Below are 19321 nucleotides of genomic sequence, written 5' to 3'. Positions count from 1 at the left end.
CCCCCTAGTTGTGGCGATCAAAAACAGGGCAGTTGCCCCAGTGGAGAGGTCTGTAGTCTTGGAGGTCACATACCTAGCTGTCAGGCCAGCAGGCCCAAGGTTCCTGGTCCTGCTAGGTCAAATCTGGTGAGAGACTCCCCAGGTAGGTAACTGCAAATTATCTGCTTACACTAAAAGCCACTCACTTTATGCCAAAAAGGTGAGCTTCATGGCGTGCCAGTTACACCTCAAAGCTGTTACTAAAAATAAAACAGCTCCCGGGAGATTCTGAGGCAGCTGCTTAGCACACAGTGCCTGGAAGCTACTAGAGTTGATCCCTGAGCCTGCAGGGTATGAGGATCCCTGAATGCTTGTAAAACACCCAAATTTTGGGCTCACCTCTAAGGCAGCTGCCCTAGAGAAGGGTCCTAAGACCTAGGCTGAGCCCCCTCCCCCATGGTGCTGGGACTGAAATCCAGGGCCTTGTGGATGCCAAGGTAAGCAGTCTACCTATGAGCTACACCCTTGGCCCTTTAAATTTTTGAGACGGGGCTCATTAAGTTGCACAGGCAGGCTTCAAACTTGAGATCCTCTTCCTCAGCCTTCCAGATAGCTGGGATTACAGGTATGCACTACCACACTCAGCTGCAGACTGATTCTTAATGTGTCCCAGGCAAGGTGGGAACTGTTTCAACCCTCTCCTAGGAGGGAGCAATTTGGAAGCCCTAGGCAAAACTGGAATTGGGGCCTGGGAATTCAGTGTTCCAGTAGATGCAGAGGCCCGATGGCAAGTGCCTGTAATCCCAGCATTTTGGATGGCTGACCCAGGAGGATGGCAAGTATGAGCCCAGCCTGGGCAACTTAATGAGACCCTGTCTCAAAAAGTGAAAAAAAATGGCTGGGGATATAGCTCAGTGTGAAGACCCTGGGTCCAATCCCTAGTACTGCAAAAGAAAAAAGTGGGCCAGTACTTCATGGGAGCCAGAGGTGGCCCACAAAAATGTACCATGTGCCCTAGAACTCAAATGTGAGAGAACCTAGAAACGTGTGGTGTAATCCAAGCTTGGAAGCTGAGAAGCAAAATTTAAGACTGCAGACAACCCATGCGTTTAAGAGTAAACTGAGTGAAAAGCCAACGGCCAAAGTTGTAGCAAAACAGACCCACAATCATAGGCCACTCCAGTTGTGCTTCATTGCAGGCACCTCTTGGGGACTGCCTGAGCAACACAAGGAAACCAGCCTTGTTATTTTGAAGTCTTCACTTTTCTGAGCTGGTTATGCCTTGCTTCCCCACTGGATTAGAGCTCCAAATGACTTTTCCAAAATTGCACTCTAACAAACGCCATTTGCATCCATGAAGTTGCTAAAAAGAATGTCCTTCAAGCTCTTCATGTCTGATTCCCAAAGAGAATATGGCAGTATTTTTGAATGAAGACCTGGTCTTGCCCAGTGACAAGCGGTGTCTGTTCCCTTCCAGTCTGCTGTGGGGGTGGGCACTTTTCTGACGGGCTTGCAAAAATGAAGTCCCTGCTGTGTGCTGTGTGGCTTACACAGTGTCACACATTTTGTTAAATATGTTTACCAACGTTTTAACATCACGAGTGTTTATGTGAAAAGCTCCATTTCTTACTTATCTTGGCAACTGGAATATATGTCCCAAATTCCCTCAAGGCCCAAAGCAGCTGGAGCTGACCATTATACTAGGGACACAGCCTTCCCACCCCTGCCAGGCCAGGCCCCTCCATTCCATTGGCTACATGGTCATTTCCAACTGTTGCTGTGGAATCAGCTGGATTTTGAAGGGAGAACTTTGCTTTTAACCACAAGCAACTACATTAGTAAGTGCCCTGCTCAGTGGGGCGGAGGGGCAGAGCATGATGCTGAGCTGCTTCCTGTGGCAGGCAGGGCTCCTCCAGACAGCCCTAAAGAGAGAAGGGCTTGTTCTCCTGAAGGTGTTGGATGTGGGGCCACACCTAGGGCTACTGAGTGTCACCAGGATTTGTCCAGTGGACCCACCAAGGTTCTCTGAGAATGCGCTGTGGCCAGCCCAGAGAATCAGGCTGGCAGCAGCCCTGCAGGACCATTTCACAGCAGTTCCTGCCCAGCAGAGGACAGATGAGCCCTTTCACTCAGATCCACCTCCCTATGTGGGGAGGCCACCTGGGTTGGCCAAGATGGGGGTCTTTTGATGCAAAGCTGTTTCCAACTCCTGCATTTGGGAAAGTCTCTGGGTTTGTAGCCACGGGTTATATTTGGGCAAGTTACACATTTTGAATGAGACTTAAAATACTATTTCTGGGGTGAGGTGGTGCTGTGGGGAGGCCACTTCAGGATGGCCAAGGCCTTACAAGGTGCTGAGAGTCTGTTGGCAAAATCTTGCACTGCTTTCTGGGCCATTTCTCATGTCCTGGGGAACAACAAAGCTGCAAATATTGGCATTTTTTGCAGATCCTGATGAAGCCATGAGCAAGGGGAAGGGGTAAGAAAAGAGAAACCCTTGTCTGGTGTTACATGTTTGCAGCGTCTCTCCCTAGAGCCCCCAAATCCACAGGAAGTTAGTTGTGATGGGTCAGTGCGTGGCGAGTCCACTGTCCTTGAAAGTCACCATTCAGAAGGCTCTTCTGTGGCCTGCATTTCCACCACCAGCTCCAATTCCAGTACCTGCTCCAATCAGTAGTGCCTCCAGATTGGACCCACTGCTCTTCAGAAGGCATCTCCTTCCCCATCCTACCTGGCCCAATTTGTGCAGCCCTAAGAGCCTCACTGCACAAGACCAGTTCACATCAGTTTTAAAATGTAGACCCCTGGTTCTAAGAACCTCTCTTCCTCCTAGGCAAGCCAAGAAGAGATTGATCACTCTGGCCCTGTCTAGCTTGGCCTTGCAGCTATGGCCCAGGACCGGTGTTGTTGCCCCCTTTCATACAGGAAGCTGGGCCAAGGACTTTCCAAAATGGGGTTCCATTGTTGCCACATACCTTCCTCTGCTGCACTGGGGTCACCCATGCTCCTGAGGCAGCTGCCCGGGGCCTTGGGTTGGTACGGCTTTCCCATCATCCCCCAAGCCCTGCAGGCCCACCCCTAGCCCAGGGACAGGACTGTATTCTGGGATCATGCCTGGCTGAAGTCCTTACCTTCCAAGCACCCAGGAGGCCTGCAGAATGCAGATAGGTTACATACTGACAAATGGGGCCCTCATTCCTCACTCCCCGGGCTGCAGGAACCAACTCAAACACTGATGTCTCAGGTTTGTAAACCTCTGAAATGGGCCCAGAAGATGGGTTTGAAGGAACTGAGTTGGAGAACACACGAGTCTGTGAGGGAGAGTGGTGCCCAACTCTGAGGACAAAGGAGAGGCCTGGGGTGCCAGCATGTTGGCAATGGCCTGTCTCCAGGAACCCCACTTCCACAGCTGACCCGGGCTGGAGCCACAGCTTCCTTGGCTGAGGTGGAAGAGGGAATAAAGCCAGGCCCCTGATAACTTGTGCACAATACCTAGCAGGTGTGGCCTCCTGGGCAGCCTGTCAAGACCTCTGTACTACCCACCACAGAGCTGGGACAGCCCAGGGCACATGGCTGTCATGTGAAAAATGGTGGAGGAGAAAGGTTTCTTGTGAGTTCTGCACAGGTTTTGGCCATAGGTGCTAGGAGGCTGAGTCTTGGCAGCCAAAAGAGGTACCAGCAAGTCCCACCCACCCACATGGAGAGGGTAAGGCCACCCCCCGAAGAGTATACCTCATCTACAGCCAGACAGGTGGGAGGTTTTATTCTGGGCAGAATTTGCCAAAAATACTCATCTGTGACATGGAGGTAGGGGCTCAGTCTATGCCAGCCAGTGCCTCCGCCAAAGGCAACATGGAGAGAGAAGTCACCTGGGTCAGGAAGAGCTTGGCCTCATTTGGGCAGAGTCCTTGGAGAAAGAAAAGACCAGTCAGCTGGGAGGCTGAGTGAGGCAAGAATATCACAAGTTTGGGCTGGGGATTTGGCTCAGTAGCTCCCATGCCTGCCTTGAAAGCACAAGGTCCTGGGTTCAATCCCCCCACCCCCATACCAAAAAAAAAGGCCAGGGATTTAGCTCAGTGGTGCTGCCGCCTGTCCTGCAAGCGCAAGGACCCAAGTTCGATCCCCAGTACCAAAAAAAAAAAAAGAATATCACAAGTTTGAGCAAAGCCTGAGCAACTTAGCAACTTAGTAAAAACCTGTCTCAAAATAAAATATAAAAATGGAGTAGGGATATAGCTCAGTGCAAAGGCTCTGGGTTCAATCCGCAGTACCACAGTCCAAAAGCAAACAACCAAAACAATCATAGACATAAAGGGGATGGGAGGCCGTGGCAATCGTTAGGAAAGAGCCGCCACACAGTATCCCCAGGCACAATAGCCTCCAGGCCAGGGGTTCCTCCTCCACACCTGCCCCTGGCGGGGCACTCCTAGTCCCTGCCCAGAGTCCTCCCTTCTCCAGCTCATTCCTGGACAGCTTTTGCCTCCAGCCATCAACTCCCTGACTCACCCCATTATCTAGTGAGCCTGAGGGGGTAGGTCCTGCACCAAACCTGTAGAGGGGAGCTGTTTCATCTCTGAAATGGCACAGAACTATCCACGGTAGAAAAAGGAGAAAGGGCAGGACTCAACAGCGAGGGAGTGAGAAAAGCAGGAGGTAGGGAGATTGACAAGAGGAAGGGACAGGTAACCAGAAGGGGAAGGGATAAAGCCAGCCCACGACCCTAGGGGAGGTGGGCATGGGGTGAGCCATCTGCTTTACGTTACAAGAGTGATTGCTAGGGGCCGGGGATTTAGCTCAGTGGTTTCGCCTCCTGCTGCGCAAGCGCAAAAACCTGAGTTCGATCCCCGGTACACCCCCCCCCCCCAAAAGAGTGATTGCTAAACTGGCAGAATGAGACTTGAGACTTTGTGACCTCCTGGTATGCTCTTTTCACCACCAAATGTGTGGGCTAAAAGCAGGAGAAGGCCTCTGGCGGGGCGGCCCGCGACGGCGGCCGGTGAGCTCTCTGGGCCCAGGCTCCTCTCCTGAGTGGGCACGGCTGTGGGGCGGGCACACAGCGCTCAGGACCCAGAGCAGGGCTGCGGCGAGCCGTGGAGGGCGCCCACGTGAGCATCACAGTGCAGGTGCAGCCTGGACGCGAACATGAAGCCCGAGCAAGATGCTCTGGATGAGTATTTTGAGTACGATTCAGAGGAGTTCCTGGTCTCTCTGGCCTTGCTAATAACAGAAGGACGGACACCAGAATGCTCCGTGAAGGGGCGTACGGAGAGCCTCCATTGCCCCCCGGCACAGTCCTGCCTCCCAGCCACCACCTGACACGAGTGCAGCTACAAGCTGGCCCAGTGTCGCCAAGCCAGACGCACCAGGTCTGAGGTCACTCTGCTGTGGAAGAGCAACCTTCCGGTCACGGTGGAGGTGATGCTGCTCCCGGACTGCTGCTACAGCGACAACAGCCCCAGCACCGAAGGGACCAACCTGAATGACCCTGCCGTCAAGCAGGATGCCCTGCTGCTGGAGAGATGGATCCTGGAGCCGGTGCCTCAGCAGAATGGCGGTCGGTTTGTTGAGGAGAAGACTCTCCTGCTGGCTGTGCGCTCGTTCGTGTTCTTTTCCCAGTTAAGTGCTTGGCTGAGTGTCTCTCACGGTGCTGTCCCACAAAACATCCTGTACAGGATCAGTGCCGCTGACGGCAGACCTGCAGTGGCGCTTCCCCTAGACTCCAGTTGAGCACGTGTTTCCTGTCCCCAACGTTTCTCACAGTATGGCCTTGAAAGTCAGCATTCATTCCCTGCCCCAACAGTCTAATTACCCAGTCCTGTGCTGTAGCATTCACATGAATCTTGGCGTTTATGAGGACAGGATTCAAAACCACGAGCGAAAAGCCTGTCAGCACTGCAGTCCCACTGAAGCAGAGCAGTGCAGTCCGAACGGCTCACAGCGCCTGTGCAGCAGACAGGCGTGGACTGCGGGGCCTGAGAGTGTGCGGCATGTAAGAAGCGGCCCCACTCCTGAGCACACTGCAGCCACCAGAAACGGTGGGCCCCATCTGGCCTCGGGCAGGAAGTCCCCTTACGGTACATCTCGGGCCAGTCTTCTGGGCTCGAGTGGCCTAGGAGATATGAAGCCACATGAAACGTCCATGAGAACTTGGAAATCACTTTCAGTGGTGGATTCAGGTGTCTCCAGCCACCAGAGCTCCAGGCAGCCAACTGGTGAGACAAACCCTCTGATAAACTCCTTAATCCAGGGTCGACAAGAAGTCATTGCAAGAATCGTTTCAGCACCTGATTCACTGTGACCCAAGCACTTCCCATGTTTCCACACACCCATTCGCCACTCAAGAGTCCAGTGCCCCGCATCCGAAACTGTGCCAGGCTTCACACAAAGAGGGACGATGTGAGAAAATGTAAAGATGCGTTCTCCATTTCTTTTGGTGGTCCACAGTTCACTCCCATAGAAGACACTAGCGAGGGAAAAACTCGAGGGAAACCGGACCCTCTGAGAAGCGGGCCTCGCATCTCTGGTGGTCTGCACCCTCACCATGGTGCTGGAGAGGCGAGCCCTCTGATAGGCTCCTTACTGTAGGAGCGGCAGGATGTGATCGCCAGGATCGCACACCACCTGGAGCACATTGACCCCGCAGCACCCCACGCTCCCTGGCCCACCTTCCATCTGCACGACTCCAGCAGCCTTCCTTCCAAAGTGTTCCAGAGTTCCTGTGATGACAAGCACTTGTGGAAGAACGGGAATGGTGGCTCTGCTTCCCTTCCTCCTTCAAAACCATCCTTGTTGGGAGACAGCACTGATGGGAAAAGCTTACTACCTGACAAGGCTTGTAGTTCTTTCAGATGCAGCAGTAGAGAAAAGTCCTCCATGGAACCCCAAGTGCAGACTCGGCACCAGCACAGTCCCCGTGACGGGGTCCAGAGCGGGTGTCCAGAAACACGGGACAGAGCCACTGCTCTGTTGGCTTCCTCACACGTGTCCCAGTGCAGTGACAGTGATGTAGGCTTGATCAGCAGATTGGAAAATACACTCGAGGAGTCACAATTGAAGAAGCAAGAAGGCAGCACTGGAATTGAGAAGCAGTATTCAGATTGCAACAGTATTGACAACAAGATCTTCGTGAATAAGTGTAAAGGGAAAATAATAAACAGTGACCACTGTAATTCCGAATCTTTTGATAATCTCCAGTTTAATAACTCAAAACAAATTGACTCAAATATGAAAGTTAATATGTTGGAAATGCCTGAATATTTGAACAGGTATGAAAATAATTGCTCAAATAAAGACTCAAAAAAGCTGAAGACATATAAGCAAAACACTCAAGTTAATAGCATAGAAAATTATCTCAGTAAAGATAACGAAGGTTTCAAATGCAAAAAAATCAGACCAATTAAAAAATGAGGACAAGAAAGATTCAGTGGCTGAAAAATCTCAAAACTGTTCTCAGAGAAAGAGTATAAAAGACTGTATATCTACTTGTGATCAACTGAAAAATACAAAGATATTGAGGACCGCACTGAAACACTCAAGTATCTGGCAAAAGCCTAACTTTCATTCCCTGGACAGAACTTCAACCCAAGCCTTTCATCCCCGAACTGGATTGCCTCTTCTTTCAAGTCCTGTTCCTCAGAGAAAAGCATAGTCAGGTTGCTTTGATCTGGATTCTTCATTACTACATCTGAAAAGCTTATCATCTAGAAGCCCTCAACCGTGTTTAAACATTGAAAATGATCCAAATATTCACGAAAAACCTTTTTTGAGTTCTAGCGCTCCACCTATAACAAGTCTTAGTCTCCTAGGAAATTTTGAGGAGTCCGTTCTGAACTTCCATTTGGACCCCCCTGGGGTGGTTGACGGCTTTACTGCCGAGGTAGGGGCCAGCGGTGTGTTCTGCCCCACCCACCTGACCCTCCCGGTGGAGGTGTCCTTCTACAGTGTTTCTGATGACAACACCCCCTCTCCTTATATGGGTGTGATTACTTTAGAGGCCCTTGGTAAAAGGGGTTATCGAGTACCTCCTTCAGGAACAATACAAGTGACCTTATTCAATCCCAATAAGACTGTGGTGAAGATGTTTGTTGTGATGTATGACTTGCGGGACATGCCGGCCAACCACCAGACATTCCTACGGCAAAGGACCTTCTCTGTGCCTGTGAGGCCCGAGGCCCGGAGAAGCGTCGGCAAGGACAGCGTCCGGCACACGGAAGAGCGCTTGTTACGCTACCTCATCCACCTGAGGTTCCAGAGCTCCAGATCTGGAAAGATCTACCTCCACAGGGACGTGCGGCTCCTGTTCTCCAGAAAGTCCATGGAGGTCGATAGGGGTGCTGCATAGGAACGCAAATCATACATGGAGTTGCCAACAAACCCTCAGTTCTCACCACGATGCTGACCAGCAGTGACACGCTGGAGTGTTTGCTCAGTGCCCGGGTTTGAGGTAGATTCGCATAGAGTGGCGGGCACCAAAGAGCAGTCAGGAGAGTGGCTCCTCTCCCACCACCCTGGACCAGTTTCACTGAAGGCTCCCGGTGGGCGAGGAGGCCCCGAACCCACATAGATGGAAAGCAGAAAGCGCTCTCATCCTGGCCCCTTTGTACTGTGGAAACCACTTCACTGGACACGTTGCAATAGCAAAGGCCCTGTAGTTAGTGTTTACACATTTCATTTGTTATTTAATATTTAATGTTTTCCTTAATACTCAAGTGATGTTTGTCTGTAGTGTTCTAATGTAACACAAATCTTATGTGAAATCATACTATGTATTTTTTACATTAATGTTGGAATCTGAAATATATGCACAAGTCTTTAATTTTGTGTGATGTGTTCTAAATGCTATTCATTTAAACTGTTGAGAATGACAATGAACTGTTGAGCTTTTCTGCGGCTAGTGCACTATGCAAGCATGCATCCTTTTTCTATGGCACACGGGGCGTGGGCTGGACTCGAGCTCTGACCAACTGTCTTGCCACTCTGATTCCCGTCAGGCTCCCCGTCCTCAGACATTCTATTTTCCTTAATCACTACTTGAGAGGCTACATTAAACTGCTGTCCCATGCTAGATAATTTTCTGAAATTGTTAAAAGTAATATGTACTTTGAAAACAAATTAGTATTTATATTGTAAATATATGCCAAAAAACTAAAAAAAAAAAAAAAAAGCAGGAGAAACTGGTGGAAGGAACCCCACAATCCTAGAATACTCAAGAGGCACTGTACCGGTTTCCTTGTGGGTCAGCCAAGAAAGAGATAGGAACAATCCAATTCACAAGAATAATTACCGGTAGAAACAACCAACACAAAACAAAAAGTGAAATTTGGTTGCCATGGGAAAACTGGTCTTAGTAGAAATAATGGCCCCCAGGTAAGAGGCACAGAGGCAGGAGCTATAGTGGGAACTGATTCTGATGACATTGTTGAAGCAAAATCAAAAGGAGAGGAATGGTTTTAAAGCCACTCTGTTGTATTAAAAATTGGTCAAGGAATTTCACTGGCTCAGTGGAAAATGCACTTGAGAGCTATGTTCTCCATGGAAATGTCAATAAGAATTATGTTGTTTTTTATACACACAGAGTTAAAACAACTGCTGGGTCAACATGGGGTCCTTCCTATATGATGCAGACCTTTCCCCTATGTCCAGGGTCCCTGCCTCATTTCCTGGGCCAGTCATATGGCCTCAGGGACGTGGAGGGGACCTGGTAGGGGGGAAGGGGTGGGGCTCACAGGTTGGTGGGCTCCTCCATAGGCCGTGTGCTGGCTCGGGATTCAAGGTGTGGAGATCTTAAGTGCCTAGTGAACTCTGAGGCCTGCTGTGGGTCCCTTGGGGATGGGATGAGTGCTGGCAGCAGCGTCAGGGGCAGCAGAGATGGTAGCCGAGCCAAGGGGATGGTGGGAGTGCCTGAGGCAGTTGAGGTGATGCTGGTGCAAGAGCCCAGGGCTGGAGGGAGGGAGAAACCTGTGTTATATCTCAAGATGTTCCCAGAGGCTGCTGGCCTGATGGGTTCCTCCTTGTTGGAGGAAGAGAAGACCAAGACTGGAGGTGCTTTGTGGGCCATGTTAGGGCTGTGGGCCACGTTAGGGCTGGTGACCATGCTCCTCCTGGCTCTGGGAACCCTAAACTTCGGGGCGGGGGGGCAAGAATTATGACTCCATAAATGGATGCCAAAGTGAAGCAGAGCACCTGGGAGGACACATAGCTTGGGGTTTGGGGCTCAGGTTGCTCATCCCAGCTCCCTCATCTTTGGAATGGACTAACTTCTTTGAGTTGGGTTAAGGATCAGAAGCGACCAGAGGGAGAAAGTGCTCTATAAACCAAAAAGTGCCCCTAAATGCCTGACACCTGGTAGTTCACATCAGGGAAATTCAGGGGCTCAGATCCTCCTAGCATGGATTCTGGAGCCCCTTGCCAAGAGAAGTAAGAGAGCTCCTTTGTCTCACCCTCGTAGCTGGGTGGCTACTTGGGGATAGACACCCGGCCTGGGCTTCTGGGTCGGTGCCTGGGACCAGGAAGCAACCCTGCAGGTGAAGCAGGAGCCTGGACAGCTGAGGCTCTGGGCCACTTTCCTGGCCATGAAGCAGGGTGCTGAGTAGGAGCTACTTCAGGGATCACCCCAGAACCCTGGTACAGTGCAAGTGGGCAAGTGGCTGCTAGGATGTGGACAGAACAGGTGTGAGAGGTGGCTGAGGTGGGACATGAACAAGCCCCCAGGCTGAAGGGTGAGGGGAGTGGGCTGGGACTAGGAGGGACCAGGGTGGGCAAGGGGGCTGAGGACAGGTACTCACGGGGGTAGATGGCACCAACTAAGGCACTAGAGTGCACATGGTCACACAGATTTTGACCTGGGGGACACGGAATCTTCACAGCTAAGGAAAAAAAAAACAGAACAGGTGGGGGCTGAGGCCAGACTTTTCAATCTGGTGGGATCGGCCCTGTTTCTAGGCCCACTCTGCCACACCCTCAAAGCGAGCAAGGTAAAGCTATTGAGGCTACCTCTATGCATGTTCTTGTTTGCTATCTGGGTCTTGGGAATGAATGACAACTTGAGGAAAAGCCATACTTTCAATGGTGACAACCTTGGGGAAACCTGACAAGGACTGGGGTGTCCTTTGGTAAACTCCATCTGCCCTGCCCCTTGCTGAGAGTGCCCTCCCAGCAAGCAGACCCTCCCCTGGGTGCTCATGAACAGCCTCACCAGGTTGCTGTGGGAAAGAGGAGGTGGGGAGGCCTTGGCACAAAGTCAAGGCTCATTAAACATTAGCCTGTGTTGCTGCCTTACATGGTGACCCCTGAAGCCCGGCCCAACTCTCTCCCATTAGGTCCACAGTAGTGGGCCTAGAGCAGCCACATACTGCCTGGGCAAAGGTCAGAAGAGATGATGTCCTACCCTCCTAGAAATAGGGTGGGACCTGTGGTGGGTTGCATGGTGGTCTCCAAAAAGATATGTCCCCTGGAACCTGTGGGTGTGACTTATTCTAGAGAAAAGATCCTGAAGTTGTAATTAAAGATGGTGAAATGAGATTATCCTGGGTTACACTGAACTTAAATCCATGACAAGTGTCCTTATAAGAGACAGAAGAGGAGGGGACACATGGAGGAAGCTGTGTGAAAACACAGGCAGAAACTGGAATGATATGGTCATTGCCAAAGAATGCCTGGAACCACACAACCTGGATCCTCTACAAGAGCCTTTGGAAAGCAAGATGGCCCTGCTGCCACCTTGATTTTGGACTTCTGGCCTCCAGAAGTGATAGAATAAGCTGCTGTTTGCTGTGGTAGGCTGGTGTGCCTTTGTCCAGCACACCAGGAGGACAATTCCTTTTCCTTTCTTATGTGACTAGGATTTAGTCCTCTAGTCAGTGGGATAGCCCATTGTGGCTCCTGGACCACTCTTCATGAGGGAGTCTCCCTGGCTCTCATCCAGGGACAAGATTTAGACTTCTTTCCAGGGGGGAAACACTCCAAAGGGGTATGTCACCTTGCCTTCCTAAACTGTGAGCCTCAGTGATATAATCTAGCATCCTGGGGCCCCAGAATCAGATCCTGAGACCTATGTCCTATATGTATCTTCTCTTTATCACCCCATCCTAGTCTTTGCACCCAGATGGGCTCATCCCCTCCAAATTCTACCTGTGCATGGCTTCCACCCACCATAAGGCCTTTATACCTGCTCACCTCTCTACCTAGACCACGCTCCTTCCTCTTGATCTATTCACCAAGTAATTCTTTCCCCCTCTTCATCACAGTAGTGTCCAGTCCCTCTCCTATGGACTGTAGCCCTTGGCACAATTCTCATCACTAGCCCAGTGCCCTCCTGGGGCTATGCCCTTGTCACAGACCAGCTACCCCATTACTAGGACTTCCCTGGATGTCAGCTGTTTCTCTCTATAACCATGGATTCTTGCCTTCTGTCATCTGCTTACAATCTGCCCCCTCAGGAGCACATTATAACCCACTGTCTCCAGGTGCCAGGTAAGGTACGTGGCACAAGTGTGGACCCTATTTTTGTGAGTCATTGTGTGACGGTCTCCCGGTCAGAGATGGCACCAGCCCTGAGCCCTGCCTGCAACCCTTCACCCTACCCAGCAGAACCAGGACCTAGGGTACTGGTGGCCAGGTTCAATTCTCCTCACCTGCTGGCTCTTTCTTCCCAGTGGCCAAGGGTTGAGTCCCAGTCTGGTTGTTCATTCGGCCTTTGTACAGGATCCCATCCACTCCCAGGATGTCCACCTCAGCCTGTTGGATAGTCTGGGTCCCATGTCAGGGCTTCCACTCCACCATCCCCTCACTAGTGCATGGAAAGGCCTAAAAGCCAGAGCATAGCCTTCCAGACACACCCACAGCTCAAGGACTAGTCCCACACCTTGGACCGGGGCATGCTGATGTCTACATTCCATGGAGGAGGCCATGGCCAGACTCACAGTGTCATAGTCTATCACTTGGGGATCCCCATAAGGATAAAGAGTTGACAGGTTGCATGACTTGAGCTTGAGGCTGGCATCATTTCGGGGGCCATCACTCCAGTCCTGGTGGGACCCCAGGGGCTTGAAGCGCTCTTCTGGGATGCTGAGATCCTGAAACTGCAGCTGCTGATGTTCCCTGAGCAGGGAAGAGGGTCAGCAGCCACCTGGAGACCTCTCTGCCTCAAAGGAACCCCAGAACAGGGCAAGCCCTGGCCAATATTGCAGGGTGTAGGTGACAAAATGACCTGCAGGACCTGGGGCCTGTTGGGTGGATGGCAACATGCACAGCTGGGGAGAGGAGTAAAACAAGACCTGCCTTCCCCCAGACCTGACCACACCTGGAACCCTAGTCTGGGCCACCAAGCATCTGCTCTAATTCTCCTGAGCTCAGCACAAGGCCCTAAGTCCCTCCTTTTTGCGTGACTGTGATTAACAGTTAGCTGTTCACCCCCTAACCCTGGCCCACGTTCCACAGGGCTGGGTTCTGGAAGAAGCCCTGGAACCAAGGATGTCAGGAGGTTAGGGGTGGAGCTGGAACCCAGGGAACCAGCTAAGTAGGAGAAACTTGCAAGTTTGGATGTGAGTCCTGCCACTTATTTATTAGGCATGATTTGGGGCAGGCCATATAAGCTCTCTAAGCCTCAGTATCTTCAACTGCAAAATGGGATGACCATGGAATATACCTCAAAGAGAAGCTGCAAAGACTCAGAGGGCAAATACTTAGCATTGTGCCTTCCAAGTCACAAAAAAGGCTCCCCAAAGGCCCTCGATCATTACTTTTCCACCAGAAAACAGGCATACTAATCCTGGCATACAGGGGGTTGTGAGGTTTAATGAATAGCCCTCCCATTGGAAGCATCTAATAGTTCTTGGCCCACACTAGATGCCCAATCTATGGACAGCTCTTTTGCTTCTCTGGTACCCTAGCCACCTCTCAGAAGGGCTCCTTTGCAGACAGTGGACAATGTTTGGGACTGGGACATGCAGTGCTTGGCTCCTGTCACTAGAGGATATGTTGGTTCCTGGGCCTCACCTCATCTACTGCTGCTGCAGGTACTCATAGCTGTTGGCACTGGCTGGCCGCAGTCTTGACAACAGGTGGGCTCTGCGGATGGTGATCAGCTGTCTGTGGAGGACAGGAGGTGGCCAGGGCTGTGGGAGATGCAGTGGCCAGCAGAGGGCCCCAGCTTCCCCATACCTCTGGGAAGCCTTCCCAGCAGGAGGAAGGAAGTGCAGACCTGGATAAGCCCACCCTCAAATGTGGCCTTCTCTCCTGCGTGGGGCCACAGTGTGAGGGCTTGAGGAGCTCTGATAATCAGAGTAAGACCAAATAAACTAATCATTCTGATTGTAAAAGTAAAAATCAAAGTAATGAAGTTCTAGAAACAGGTTGCAGATTGGTGGCCGCCAGGGCTGCACAGAGGGAGGGTGGGGAGACACTGGCTGAAGCTCCATAGCTCCTCCATGAATGTGAACTGGCAGCCAGCAGGAAGAAGTCTCATGGGTCCTAGGGCTAGGCAAGCACAACAGAGGCTCTGCAAGGTCCTGGGACTCAGGACAAATTATTGTGTGGCAGCTCACCAAAAAGCTGACCAGTGTTACCATATCACCGAGCACTTCCACTCTTAGGTTTGTAACCAAAAGAACTGAAACCAGGTGTTCAAAAATATGCCCACAAATGTTTGTAGCTGCACTAAGTACAATGATTAAAACGTAGAAACCCAAATTTCCATCAGCCAATCAGCTCTCTGTTCACACAGTGGAATATTATTTAACCATAGAAAGGATTCATGCTACAGCATGGAGGAACCAAATAAACATTATGCTAAGTGGAAAAAGCCAGATTCAAAAGGCCACATATTATTATTATTATTTTTTTGGTACCGGGGATCGAACTCTGGTCCTCGCGCTTGCACAGCAGGCAGCGAAACCACTGAGCTAAATCCCCAGCCACATATTATATGATTCCATTACAGGAAACATCCAGAAAAGGCAAATCCATAGGGAAAGAAAACAGATTCCTAGCTGCAAAGGGCAAGAGGGGAGCTGGCAATGGGGAATGATTACTAATGGGTCTGAGATTTCCATCTGGGGGTCTAAATAGGGCTCTGGAATTAAACAGGGGCAACACTTGTAGAACACTGTAAATGTACTAAACACCACTGAATTGTTCATTATAAATAGTTCTTGTGTGCAATATGAATTTCCTCTCTCTTTTTTTTTTTTTTTTGGTACCGGGGATCGAACTTGGGTCCTTGAGCTTATGCAGCAGGCGGCGAAACCACTGAGCTAAATCCCCGGCCCAATTTCCTCTCAAATTTAAAATATGATCAGGCTTTTATCAAAGTAAGTGCAAAAAAGTACAATAAAGGTCTGCTTTCCCTACAAGGATTCCTTCTGTGTTTTGTTTTGTTTTTGTTTTTTAAATTGACTTATGCTTGGTACACAGCCCTAGAAAGGGTCAGTGATAGAAAAAAAGACAGTGCTCCCCCCACGGGCGCTGGCCCTCAGTGGTAGGACGGAAAGCAGGGTTTGTACAGAGTGACGCCTAAGGACTGCACATGACGACTGTAGAACAGTGCACACAGTGCATACACTCGACAGCTACAGAACGGCTCACGCAGGCGAAGGACACCTGGGTCCACCGAACCGCTCAAACCCGGGAGCGCGGCTGGACGCCCCCTGGCGGCGGTACTCACGGGCCAGTCATGATCTCCATCCGCCGGTCGCAGGAGATGCACTTCACTCGCTCAAACAGCCGCCTGAAACACAAGGCAGCCAGCGCTCAGCGGGCGGGTGCAGGAGGAGGCTGCAGGCGCTCTGCGCTGGGCTCTGCGGGCCCTGTTGTCCCCGTCCTCGGCGCAAGGGCAAGGACATCCGAGTTCGTGTGCTTTCTCCCCACCCCATCCCCGGCCTTCCGGTGGTGGGGGACACCTGTAATCCCAGCACTCTGGGAAGCTGAAGCAGGAGGGTCGTAAATTCAAGCCCAGCCTGGGCAATTTAACGGACTACTGAGACTGTGTTTCAAAATAAAAAATAAATAGGGCTGGGGATGTAGCTTAGTGGAAGGCCCTAGATTCAACCCCCAGTACAGTAGTGAAGGAAAGAAGGGAAGGCAAGGGGAAAGGGAGGGAAGGGAAGAGATGGGAAAGGAAGAGGAAGAAAAGGGGAAAGATAAAAAAAGGAGAAAAAGCCCTCTTCTGGGGCGGGGGTCATGTGAAATGTGAGGGGGGAACCCTGTCTGCCTGAGTGGGTGGGGGTCAAGAGCCCTGGTTCAGGCACTGGATTTGCCCAGGCCCCGTGTGGCACTGCACATTCCTTCCCTCTCTGAGCTCAATTTCCTCGTTTGCTATGAGAAGGCTGCCCTCACCCACTTAGGCTCGAGTGGCTCCTCCGGCCCCTCTGCACTCTCAGTCCTACCCCAGCCCCTGGCCCCAGGTCTGTGGGTAGAATCCAGCTCCACCCCACCCCACCCCCACCCCCACCCCCAATCCTCAGTGCTGTCACCTCTTGAAGCCTGCAGCATGATCTGGGTCAAGTCGGAAGCCCTCCATCATCACCTTCCTGACTGCTTGCCAGATCTCTGCCACCTCTTTCTTTTTTTTAATTAAATTATTTTATTGGTACATGGTAGGTATACAACACAATTACATTTCTCATTGGGAATTGTACCTTTACTTAATGCATCTTGGTTCTTACTTTTTCCCCATTCCTAGCCCTCCCTTCACGCCCTCCACCCTTCCCTATTTACCAAGACTTTATTTCCATTTTTTCCATTTCTCATCATTTTTCCTTTCCCTTCTTTCCTTTCCCCAGGAAGTAGGAGGGCTAGAGGAAAGGATAGAATGGGATTAATATGAGAAAATGGAAAAATAGGAACAAAATCTTTGTAAATAGGGAGGAATGGAGGGGTTGAAGGGAGGGCTGGGCAAGGGTGAAAAATAAGAACCAAGAGAGACTATGGAAAGATGCAAATTTCCAATGATGAATGTCATTATAATGTATACCTAAAATGTACCAATGATTAGAATGAATAATTGAAAATGTAAAATAGGAAGAAAAGGTCCAAAGGGGTAGGGGTAATCTGCCACCTCTTTCTTCAGAGTGTCCAGATCACTGGGGACCAGCTATCAATGGCCAGAAGGAAGAAAAGACAGTCCAGTCAATTATCTCATACCTGCAAAGTTATATAGATAATAGCTCAATGAAACAAAGACAGTGAGGTTGTCCTGGAAAGGGAAAATGATCCAGTTTGGGTTAAGGCTGATGCCCTCATGGATATTATTGGCGGGGGGCGGGGGGGCTGCAAAGTGAGTTCCCCAGCAGCAAAAGCAAAAAACAGTATTAGCTTTTATCTCCAACTCAATTGCAATCTAGAGGCCTGAGCATGGACCCCATGCACCCTACACTCACACACATACAACAGGTATTTATGGAGGGTTTGTATGTAACTTAGTATACTCACAGACTTATATAACATCACAATCAATTTTAGAGCATTTTATCCCTTTCAAAGAAGTCCCATATCTCCCATTTCCCCCAAATCCCCAGCCCCTGGCAACTACTAATCAAATTTCTGCCTCTATGGATTTGCCTATTCTGGTTTTTTTCATATAAATAACATCACAAAGTATGTGGCCTCTTTCACTTAGCATACTATCTTCAACATTGATCCATGTGGCAGTGTGCATCAGTACTTCAGTCATACTATATATTATAAAGCAAGGAATATCATGGCTGAATACTATTTCATCATATGAATATCCCACATTTTGTTTATTAATTTCTCTGATGAGAGACACTTGGGCTGTTTCCATATTTTGGCTGTTATGAATAATGTTGCTTTGAACATTCATATGTGAGTTTTTGCATGGACATATTTTCATTGTTCTTGGGTATAAGGAATTAAATTCTGATTGATGCTTCAACATGAATGAACTTCAAAGATATATTAAGTGAAAGAAACCAGACACAAAAGTTCACATACTGTATAATTCCATTTATATAAACTATCCAGAACAGGGAAATGCACAGAGACAGAAAGTAGACTCGTGGTTGCCAGAGGATGGGGCGGGGGGGATAGGATTGACCATTAATGGGTACTGGGTTTTCTTTTAGGAAATCTTGGAACTAGATAGAGATGGTGATTGTACACATTGTAAATGCCATTGATTTGCTTGCTTTAAAATGGGTCATTTTATGTTCTGTGACTTTTCTTTCTCTTTTTGAGACAAGGTCTTGATAAGTTGCCCAGGCTGGTCTTAAACTTCTTTGCTCACATGATTCTCCTGCCTCACACCCCCAAGTAGCTGATACTATAGACACAGGCCACCACATCTGGCTTGTTCTGTGACTTCTATCACAATTTAAAATATAGAAAGAGAATCGGGCATGGTGGCAGGTACCTGTAATGCCAGCACTGTGAAAAGCTGAGGTAGGAGGATTGTGATTTGAGCCCAATATGGGGAAATTAACCACTCAATGAAGGGGAGAGCTTGGGATGTAGCTCACAAGTGTGAAGGATCTGGGTTTCAATGCCCCATATAGAAGGAGGGAAGGAAGGAAGGAAGGCAGGAAGGCAGGCAGGCAGGCAGGCAGGCAGTGAGTACGGGATCACTTTAAACAACAACAATAGAGCTGGGAATTTAGCTCAGTGGTGCTGCCACCTGCCTCACAAGTGCAAGGTCCCGAGTTTGATCCCCAGTATCAAAAAAAAAAAAGAAAAAACAAAAACAACAACAACCATAAAAAAATTTTTATTTGGAAAAATTGAAAATGTATAGAAAAGTAGACAGACTAAAATAATTAACCCCCATATAGCTACCACCTAGATTTAATAATTATTTATTAATATTGCCATATTTGTCTCTCTTTTTTTAGGGGGGGTACCAGGGATCGAACTTGGGACCTTGCACTTGTGCAGCAGTCACAGGAACCACTGAGCTAAATCCCCAGCTCTTGTCTCATTTCTTAATGGATTCTTTTTTTTGATACTGGGGATCGAACTCAGGACCTTGCACTTGCAAGGTAGGGGCAGCACCACTGAGCTAAATCCCTGGCTAATGGATTTTTTTAAAAAACAAAGTCTTCCTGTGTAGTTCAGGCTGGCCTCGAACTCATGGTGAGTCTCCTGAGTGCTGGGACTAGAGGCATGCACCACCACAGCTGGCCATTTGTTTTTTTGAGACAGGGTCTCGCTATATAGTTCAGGCTGGCCTTGAAGTCACTATGTAGACCAGGTTGGCCTCCAACTCGCAGTGATCCTCCAGCCTCAGTCTCTCAAGTGCTGGGATTACAGGTGCGCGCTGCCACACCCAGTGGGATCAATTATTTTCGAGAGGTTTTTTTTTGGTTTTTTTTTTTTGGTACCAGGGATTGAA

At 49.7% G+C, this 19321-nt stretch overlaps 1 long non-coding RNA gene and 1 pseudogene across 2 annotated transcripts in view; one reads left to right on the top strand and one right to left on the bottom strand.

The window, feature by feature from the left end:
• Window positions 1-920: 920 nt before the first annotated feature.
• Window positions 921-8794, top strand: LOC101725633 (atos homolog protein A pseudogene; annotated as a pseudogene). The gene has a single exon (XR_015447879.1). The product of XR_015447879.1 is annotated as an atos homolog protein A pseudogene (transcript).
• Window positions 8795-9700: 906 nt separating this feature from the next.
• Window positions 9701-19321, bottom strand: part of LOC101702390 (uncharacterized protein C16orf96) — a 42709-nt gene continuing 33088 nt past the window's right edge. Inside the window, exons 9-16 of the long non-coding RNA XR_015447881.1 lie at window positions 17033-17068; window positions 16449-16531; window positions 15641-15703; window positions 13975-14067; window positions 12900-13077; window positions 12612-12714; window positions 10764-10844; window positions 9701-9918 (exon numbers count right to left, since the gene is read on the bottom strand). This is a non-coding gene — a long non-coding RNA (uncharacterized protein C16orf96). The remainder of the gene's footprint in view (window positions 9919-10763; window positions 10845-12611; window positions 12715-12899; window positions 13078-13974; window positions 14068-15640; window positions 15704-16448; window positions 16532-17032; window positions 17069-19321) is intronic.

Source organism: Heterocephalus glaber, unplaced genomic scaffold, assembly GCF_053883595.1.
Source record: "Heterocephalus glaber isolate CG9 unplaced genomic scaffold, H.glaber_assembly_v1.0 deba00001781, whole genome shotgun sequence".
Taxonomy (NCBI): Eukaryota; Metazoa; Chordata; class Mammalia; order Rodentia; family Bathyergidae; genus Heterocephalus; species Heterocephalus glaber.
Note: the sequence above shows the minus strand (reverse complement) of the source record. Positions and strands in the feature narration are given on the sequence as shown.